Here is a 9,846-nt window from a genome sequence, read left to right on the forward strand (position 1 = left end):
GTTTGATCTTTTAGCCGTGTGCAGTGCCCCCCTCCACCATAGTCCACCTCGATAATACTGTAGCGGTGCTTAGGCGAAGCCCTGCGTCGGTAGAACATCAACATCATCACCACGCCGTCGTGCTGACGAAAATCTCCCTCAACACTCGGCTAGATCGGAGTTCGAGGGACGTCATCGAGCTAAACATGTGCTGAACTCGGAGGTGCCGTGTGTTCGGTACTTGATCGGTTGGATCGTGAAGACGTATGACTACATCAACCGCGTTGTGCTAACGCTTCCGCTTTCGGTCTACGAGGGTACGTGGACAACACTCTCCCCTCTTGTTGCTATGCATCACCATGATCTTGCGTGTGCGTAGGAACTTTTTTGAAATTACTACGTTGCCCAACAGTGGTATCAGAGCCTGATTTTATGCGTAGATGTCATATGCACGAGTAGAACACAAGTGAGTTGTGGGCGATATAAGTCATACTGCTTACTGGCATGTCATACTTTGGTTCGGCGGTATTGTTGTATGAAGCGGCCCGGACCGACATTACGCGTACGCTTACGCGAGACTGGTTTTACCGCCGTGCTATGCACACAGGTGACCAGCAGGTGTCAGATTCTCCAACTTTAGTTGAACCGAGTGTGGTTATGCCCGGTCCTTGCGAAGGTTAAAACAACACCAACTTGACAAACTATCGTTGTGGTTTTGATGCGTAGGTAAGAACGGTTCTTGCTAAGCCCATAGGAGCCACGCAAAACTTGCAAAGAACAAAGTAGAGGACGTCTAACTTGTTTTTGCAGGGCATGTTGTGATGTGATATGGTCAAGACGTGATGAGATATAAGTTGTTGTATAAAATGATCATGTTTTGTTGAAGTTATCGGCAACTGGCAGAAGCCTTATGGTTGTCTCTTTATTGCATAAGATGCAAGCGCCAAATAATTGCTTTACTTTATCGCTATGCGATAGCAATAGTTGCAAGAGCAATTGTTAGCGAGACGACCATGTGACGACACATTGATATAGATCAAGATGATGGAGATCATGGTGTCATGCCAGTGATGATGGAAATCATGACGATGCTTTGGAGATGGAGATCAAAGGCACAAGATGATGATGGCCATATCATGTCACATATTTTGATTGCATGTGATGTTTATCTTTTATACATCTTATTTTGCTTAGTTCGACGGTAGCTTTATAAGATGATCTCTCACTAATTATCAAGGTACAAGTGTTCTCCCTGAGTATGCACTGTTGCGAAAGTTCTTCGTGCTGAGACACCACGTGATGATCGGGTGTGATAGGCTCTACGTTCAAATACAACGGGTGTAAAACAGTTGCACACGCGGAATACTCAGGTTAAACTTGACGAGCCTAGCATATAACAGATATGGCCTCGGAACACTGAGACCGAAAGGTCGAGCGTGAATCATATAGTAGATATGATCAACATAGTGATGTTCACCATTGAAAACTACTCCATTTCACGTGATGATCGGTTATGGTTTAGTTAATTTGGATCACGTGATCACTTAGAAGATTAGAGGGATGTCTTTCTAAGTGGGAGTTCTTAAGTAATATGATTAATGATTAATTGAACTTAAATTTATCATGAACTTAGTCCTCGTAGTATTAGCATATCTATGTTGTAGATCAATAGCTCGTGTTTAGCTCCCCTGTTTTATTTTTGATATGTTCCTAGAGAAAACTAAATTGAAAGATGTTAGTAGCAATGATGCAGATTGGATCCATGATCTGAGGTTTATCCTCATTGCTGCACAGAAGAATTATGTCATTGATGCACCGCTAGGTGACAAACCTATTGCAGGAGCAGATGGAGATGTTATGAACGTTTGGCTAGCTCAATATGATGACTACTTGATAGTTTAGTGCACCATGCTTAAATGGCTTAGAATCGGGACTTCAAACACGTTTTCAACGTCATGGACCATATGAGATGTTCCAGGAGTTGAAGTTAATATTTCAAGTAAATACCCGATTTGAGAGATATGAAGTCTCCAACAAGTTCTATAGCTAAAAGATGGAGGAGAATAGCTCAAGTAGTGAGCATGTGCTCAGATTGTCTGGGTACTACAATCGCTTGAATCAAGTGGGAGTTAATCTTCCAGATAAAATAGTGATTGATAGAATTCTCTAGTCACCATCACCAAGTTAGTAGAACTTCGTGATGAACTATAATATGCAAGGGATAACGGAAATGATTCCCAAGCTCTTCGTGATGTTGAAATCGATGAAGGTAGAAATCAAGAAAAGCATCAAGTGTTGATGGTAAACAAAACCACTAGTTTCAAGTAAAGGGACAAAGGGAAGAAAGGGGAACTTCAAGAAGAACGACAAACAAGTTGCTGCTCAAGTGAAAAAACCCAAGTCTGGACCTAAGCCTGAAATTGAGTGCTTCTACTGCAAAGGGACTGGTCATTGGAAGCGGAACTACCCCAAGTAATTGGCGGATAAGAAGGTTGGCAAAGTGAACATAGGTATATTTGATATACATGTTATTGATGTGTACTTTACTAATGTTTATAGCAACCCCTTAGTATTTGATACTAGTTTAGTTGCTAAGAATAGTAACTCGAAATGGGAGTTGCAAAATGAACAGAGACTAGTTAAGGGTGAAGTGACGATGTGTATTGGAAATGGTTCCAAGATTGATATGATCATCATCGCACACTCCCTATACTTTCGGGATTAGTGTTAAACCTAAAATAAATGTTATTTAGTGTTTGCGTTGAGCATGAATATGATTGGATCATGTTTATTGCAATACGGTTATTCATGTAAGTTAGAGAATAATTGTTCTTCTGTTTACATGAATAAAACCTTCTATGCTCATACACCCAATGAAAATGGTTTGTTGGGTCTTGATCGTGGTGATACACATTTTCATAATATTGAAGCCAAAAGATGCAAAGTTAATAATGATAGTGCAACTTATTTGTGGCACTACCGTTTAGGTTATATTGGTGTAAAGTGCATGAAGAAAATCCATGCTGATGGGCTTTTGGAATCACTTGATTATGAATCAGTTGATGCTTGCGAACCATGCCTCATGGGCAAGATGACTAAGACTCCGTTCTCTGGAACAATGGAGCGAGCAACAGATTTGTTGGAAATCATACATACTGATGTATGTGGTTCGATGAATATTGAGGCTCGCGGCAGTTATCATTATTTTCTGATCTTCACAGATGATTTGAGCAGATATGAGTATATCTACTTGATGAAACACAAGTCTGAAACATTTGAAAAGTTCAAAGAATTTTAGAGTGAAGTGGAGAATCATCGTAACAAAAATAAAAGTTTCTACGATATGATCGCAGAAGTAAATTATTTGAGTTACGAGTTTGGCCTTCAGTTAAAACAATGTGAAATAGTTTCACTACTCACGCCACCTGGAACACCACAGTGTAATGGTGTGTCCGAACATCATAACCGTACTTTATTAGATATGGTGCGATCTATGATGTCTCTTACCGATTTACCACTATCATTTTGGGGTTATGCATTAGAGACAGCTACATTCACATTAAATAGGGCACCATCTAAATTCATTGAGACGACACCGTATGAACTATGGTTTGGCAAGAAACCTAAGCTGTCGTTTCTTAAAGTTTGAGGTTACAATGCTTATGTGAAAAAGTTTCAGCCTGATAAGCTCAAACCCAAATCGGAGAAGTGCATCTTCATAGGATACCCAAAAGAAAATGTTGGGTACACCTTCTATCACAGATCCGAAGGCAAGATATTCATTGATGAGAATGGATCCTTTCTAGAGAAGGAGTTTCTCTCGAAAGAAGTGAGTGGGAGGAAAGTAGAACTAGATGAGGTAACTGTACCTGCTCCCTTATTGGAAAGTATTTCATCACAAAAATCTGTTCCTGTGACTACTACACCAATTAGTGAGGAAGCTAATGATGATGATCATGTAACTTCAGATCAAGTTACTACCGAACCTCGTAGATAAACCAGAGTGAGATCCGCACCAGAGTGGTACGGTAATCCTGTTAGTGAGGTCATGTTACTTGACCATGACGAGCCTATGAACTATGAGAAAGCGATGATGAGCCCAGATTCCGCGAAACGGCTTGAGGCCATGAAATCTGAGATGAGATCCATGTATGAGAACAAAGTATGGACTTTGATTGACTTGCCCATTGATCAGCGAGCCATTGAGATTAAATGGATCTTCAAGAGGAAGACGGACGCTGATAGTAGTGTTACTATCTACAAAGCTAGAATTGTCACAAAAAGGTTTTCGACAAGTTCAAGGTGTTGACTACGATGAGAGTTTCTCACTCGTATCTATGCATAAGTCTGTTCGAATCATGTTAGAAATTGCCGCATTTTATGAAATCTGGCAAATGGATAAACAAAACTGCATTCCTTAATGGATTTATTAAAGAAGAGTTGTATATGATGCAACCAGAAGGTTTTGTCAATCCTAAAGGTACTAACAAAATATACAAGCTCCAGCGATCCATCTATGGACTGGTGCAAGCATCTCGGAGTTGGAATATACGGTTTGATAAGTTGATCAAAGCATACAGTTTTATACAAACTTGCGGTGAAGCCTGTATTTACAAGAAAGTGAGTGGGAGCACTACAACATTTCTAATAATTATATGTGAATGACATATTGTTAATTGGAGATAATGTAGAATTATTCTGCAAAGCATAAAGGAATGTTTGAAAGGAGTTTTTCAAAGAAAGACCTCGGTGAAGCTGCTTACATATTGAGCATCAAGATCTATAGAGATAGATCAAGACGCTTGATAAGTTTTTCAATGAGTACATACCTTGACAAGATTTTGAAGTAGTTCAAAATGGAACAGTCAAAGAAAGAGTTCTTGCCTGTGTTACAAGGTGTGAAACTGAGTAAGACTCAAAGCCCGACCATGGCAGAAGATAGAAAGAGAATGAAAGTCATTCCCTATGCCTTGGCCATAGGTTCTATAAAATATGCCATGCTATGTACCAGATCTATTGTATACCCTACACTATTTTTGGCAAGGGAGTACAATAGTGATCTAGGATTAGATCACTGGACAGCGGTCAAAATTATCCTTAGTGGAATAAGGATATGTTTCTCGATTATGGAGGTGACAAAAAGGTTCGTCGTAAAGGGTTACGTCGATGCAAATTTTGACACTGATCCAGATGACTCTAAATCTCAATCTGGATACATATTGAAAGTGGGAGCAATTAGCTAGAGTAGCTCCATGCAGAGCATTGTTGACATAGAAATTTGCAAAATACTTACGGATCTGAATGTGGCAGGCCCGTTGACTAAACTTCTCTCGCAAGCAAAACATGATCACACCTTAGTACACTTTGGGTGTTAATCACATAGCGATGTGAAAGAGATTATTGACTCTAGTAAACCCTTTAGGTGTTGGTCACATGTCGATGTGAACTATGGGTGTTAATCACATGGTGATGTGAACTATTGGTATTAAATCACATGGCGATGTGAACTAGATTATTGACTCTAGTGCAAGTGGGAGACTGAAGGAAATATGCCCTAGAGGCAATAATAAAGTTATTATTTATTTCCTTATATCATGATAAATGTTTATTATTCATGCTAGAATTGTGTTAACCGGAAACATCATACATGTGTGAATACATAGAAAAACAGAGTGTCACTAGTATACCTCTACTTGACTAGCTCGTTGATCAAAGATGGTTATGTATCCTAACAATAGACATGAGTTGTCATTTGATTAACGGGATCACATCATTAGGAGAATGATGTGATTGACTTGACCCATTCCATTAGCTTAGCACTTGATCGTTTAGTTTGTTGATATTGCTTTCTTCATGACTTATACATGTTCCTATGACTACGAGATTATGCAACTCCCGTTTACCGGAGGAACACTTTGTGTGCCACCAAACGTCACAACGTAACTGGGTGATTATAAAGGTTCTCTACAGGTGTCTCCGAAGGTACTTGTTGGGTTGGCGTATTTCGAGATTAGGATTTGTCACTCCGATTGTCGGAGAGGTATCTCTGGGCCCACTCGGTAATGCACATCACTATAAGCCTTGCAAGCATTGCAACTAATGAGTTAGTTGCGGGATGATGCATTACGGAACAAGTAGAGAGACTTGCCGGTAACGAGATTGAACTAGGTATTGAGATCCGACGATCGAATCTCGGGCAAGTAACATACCGATGACAAAGGGAACAACGTATGTTGTTATGCGGTTTGACCGATAAAGATCTTCGTAGAATATGTAGGAGCCAATATGAGCATCCAGGTTCCGCTATTGGTTATTGACCGGAGAAGTGTCTTGGTCATGTCTACATAGTTCTCGAACCCGTAGGGTCCGCACGCTTAAAGTTTGATGACGGTTATATTATGAGTTTATGTGTTTTGATGTACTAAAGGTAGTTCGGAGTCCTGGATGAGAACGGGGACATGATGAGGAGTCTCGAAATGATCGAGGCGTAAAGATCGATATATTGGACGACTATATTCGGACATCGGAAAGGTTCCGAGTGATTTGGGTATTTTCGGGAGTACCGGGGAGTTACGGGAATTCGTATTGGGCCTTACTGGGCCATATGGGAAAGGAGAGAAAGGCCTCAAAGGGTGGCCGCACCCCTCCCCATGGGCTGGTCCGAATTGGACTAGGGAGGGGGGATCCCCCTTCCTTCCTTCTCCTTTTCCCTTCCCTTTCCTTCCCTCCTACTCCTACTACTTGGAAGGGCTCCTAGTTCTACTAGGAAAGGGGGAATCCTACTCCCGATGGGAGTAGGACTCCGCTAGGGCGCGCCATAGAGAGGGCCGGACCTCCCCCTCCTCCACTCCTTTATATACGGGGGCAGGGGGCACCCCAAAGACACAACAATTGATCTGTTTGATCTTTTAGCCGTGTGCGGTGCCCCCCTCCACCATAGTCCACCTCGATAATACTGTAGCGGTGCTTAGGCGAAGCCCTGCGTCGGTAGAACATCAACATCTTCACCACGCCGTCGTGCTGACGAAACTCTCCCTCAACACTCGGCTGGATCGGAGTTCGAGGGACATCATCGGGCTGAACGTGTGCTGAACCCGGAGGTGTCGTGCGTTCGGTACTTGATCGGTCGGATCATTAAGACGTACGACTACATCAACCGCGTTGTGCTAACGCTTCCGCTTTCGGTCTATGAGGGTACGTGGACAACACTCTCTCCTCTCGTTGCTATGCATCACCATGATCTTGTGTGTGCGTAGGATTTTTTTTGAAATTACTATGTTCCCCAACAATCATTCTTATTTTATTACTCCGTTTCTCCATGAACTTAATACACTAGATGCATGCTGGATAACGGTTGATGTGTGGAGTAATAATAGTAGATGCAGGCAGGAGTCGGTATACTAATCTTGGACGCGATGCCTATATAATGATCATTGCCTGGATATCATCCTGAGTGTTTGAAGTTCTATCAATTGCCCAACAGTAATTCATTTTACCCACCATTTGCTATTTTTCTCAAGAGAAGCCACTAGTGAAACCTACGGCCCCCGGGTCTCTTTCTCATATTATTTGCCTTTGCGGTCTATTTTCCTTTGCTTTTATTTTTAGATATATTAAACCAAAAATACCTTGTTGCAATTTATTATTAGTCTTTTATTTGGTGTTTGATCTATCGGTCTACTATAATTTATTCACGTCCGTTTGCCAATTTCTCGCGCCGTTACCTGAAAGGGATTAACAACCCCTTTAATACGTTGGGTTGCGAGTATTTGTTATTTGTGTGTAGGTGTCATTTACGTGTTGTTGCTTGATCCTCCTACTGGTTCGATAACCTTGGTTTCAACACTGAGGGAAATTCCTACCTTCGATGTGCTGCATCATCCCTTCCTCTTTGGGGAAATACCGACGTAGCTTCAAGCCACTATTGGTTACAAGGTGTGAAATTGAGTCAGACTCAAGGCCCGACCACTACAGAAAATAAAGCAAAAAGGAAAGGCATTCCCTACGCCTCAGCTATAGGTTCTCTCATGTATGCTATGTGATACGTCTCCAACGTATCTATAATTTTTTATTGTTCCATGCTATTATATTATCTCTTTTGGATGTTTAATGGGCTTTAATATGCTTTGTTATATTATTTTTGGGACTAACCTATTAACCGGCCCAGTGCCAGTTTCTGTTTTTTTGCCTATTTTAGAGTTTCGCAGAAGAGGAATATCAAACGGAACGAAACCTTCGCGAGGATCTTTCTTGGAACAAACACAAACCAGGAGACTTGGAGTGGAAGTCTGGAACTCCGTGAGGCATCCACGATATAGGAGGGTGCGCCCCCACCCTCGTGGGCCACACGGAGCTCCACCGACGTACTTCTTTCGCCTATATACACTCTTATACCCTAAAAAACATAAGGGGGAACCATGAAACCACTTTTCCACCGCCGCAACCTTTCATACCGTGAGATCCCATCTGGGGCCTTTTTCGGCAATCTGCCGGAGGGGGATTCGATGACGGAGGGCTTCTACATCAACACCATAGCCTATCCGATGATGTGTGAGTAGTTTACCACAGACCTTCGTGTTGGGGAACATAGTAATTTCAAAAAAAATCCTACGCACACGCAAGATCATGGTGATGCGTAGCAATGAGAGGGAAGAGTGTGTCCACGTACCCTCGTAGACCAAAAGCGGAAGTGTTAGCACAACGCGGTTGATGTAGTCGTACGTCTTCACGATCCGACTGATCAAGCACCAAATGCACGGCACCTCCGAGTTCTGCACACGTTCAAGTCGATGACGTCCCTCGAACTTCGATCCAGCCGAGCTTTGAGGGAGAGTTCCGTCAGCATGACGGCGTGGTGACGTGGATGATGTTCTATCGATGCAGGGCTTCGCCTAAGCACCACTACGATATGACCGAGGTGGATTATGGTGGAGGGGGGCACCGCACACGGCTAAAAGATCCAAGAGATCAATTGTTGTGTCTATGGGGTGCCCCTCTGCCCCCGTATATAAAGGAGGGAGGGAGAGGCCGGCCCTAGAGGGGGCGCACCAAGTGTGGGGAGTCCTACTAGGACTCCTAAGTCCTAGTAGGATTCCCCTTTCCTTTCCGGAGTAGGAGAGAAGGAAAGAGGGGGAGAGGGAGAAGGAAAAGGGGGTTGCACCCCTTGTCCAATTCGGACCAGAGGGGAGGCGCGCGCCTCCTTCCTTTTGGCCTCTCTCCTCTATTCCCGTATGGCCCAATAAGGCCCAATACTTCTCCCGATGAATTCTCGAAACTCCCCGGTACTCCGAAAATACCCGAATCACTTGGAACTTTTCCGATGTCAGAATATAGTCGTCCAATATATTCATCTTTACGTATCGACCATTTCGAGACTCCTTGTCATGTCCCCAATCTCATCTGGGACTCTGAACTACCTTTAGTACATCAAAAACCATAAACTCATAATATAACCGTCATCAAACTTTAAGCGTACGGACCCTACGGGTTCGAGAACTATGTAGACATGACCGAGACACGTCTCCGGTCAATAACCAATAGCGGAACCTGGATGCTTGATACGTCTCCAATGTATCTATAATTTTTGATTGCTCCATGCTATATTATCTACTGTTTTGGACATTATTGGGCTTTATTATCCACTTTTATATTATTTTTGGGACTAACCTATTAACTGGAGGCCCAGCCCAGAATTGTTGTTTTTTTTGCCTATTTTAGAGTTTCAAAGAAAATGAATATCAAACGGAGTCCAAACGGAATGGAACCTTCGGGAACGTGATTTTCTCACCGAACATGATCCAGGAGACTTGGACCCTACGTCAAGACACAAAAGAGGAGGCCACGAGGTAGGGGGCGCGCCTACCCCCC

The sequence above is a fragment of the Triticum dicoccoides genome, chromosome 7A, assembly GCF_002162155.2.
Source record: "Triticum dicoccoides isolate Atlit2015 ecotype Zavitan chromosome 7A, WEW_v2.0, whole genome shotgun sequence".
Taxonomy (NCBI): Eukaryota; Viridiplantae; Streptophyta; class Magnoliopsida; order Poales; family Poaceae; genus Triticum; species Triticum dicoccoides.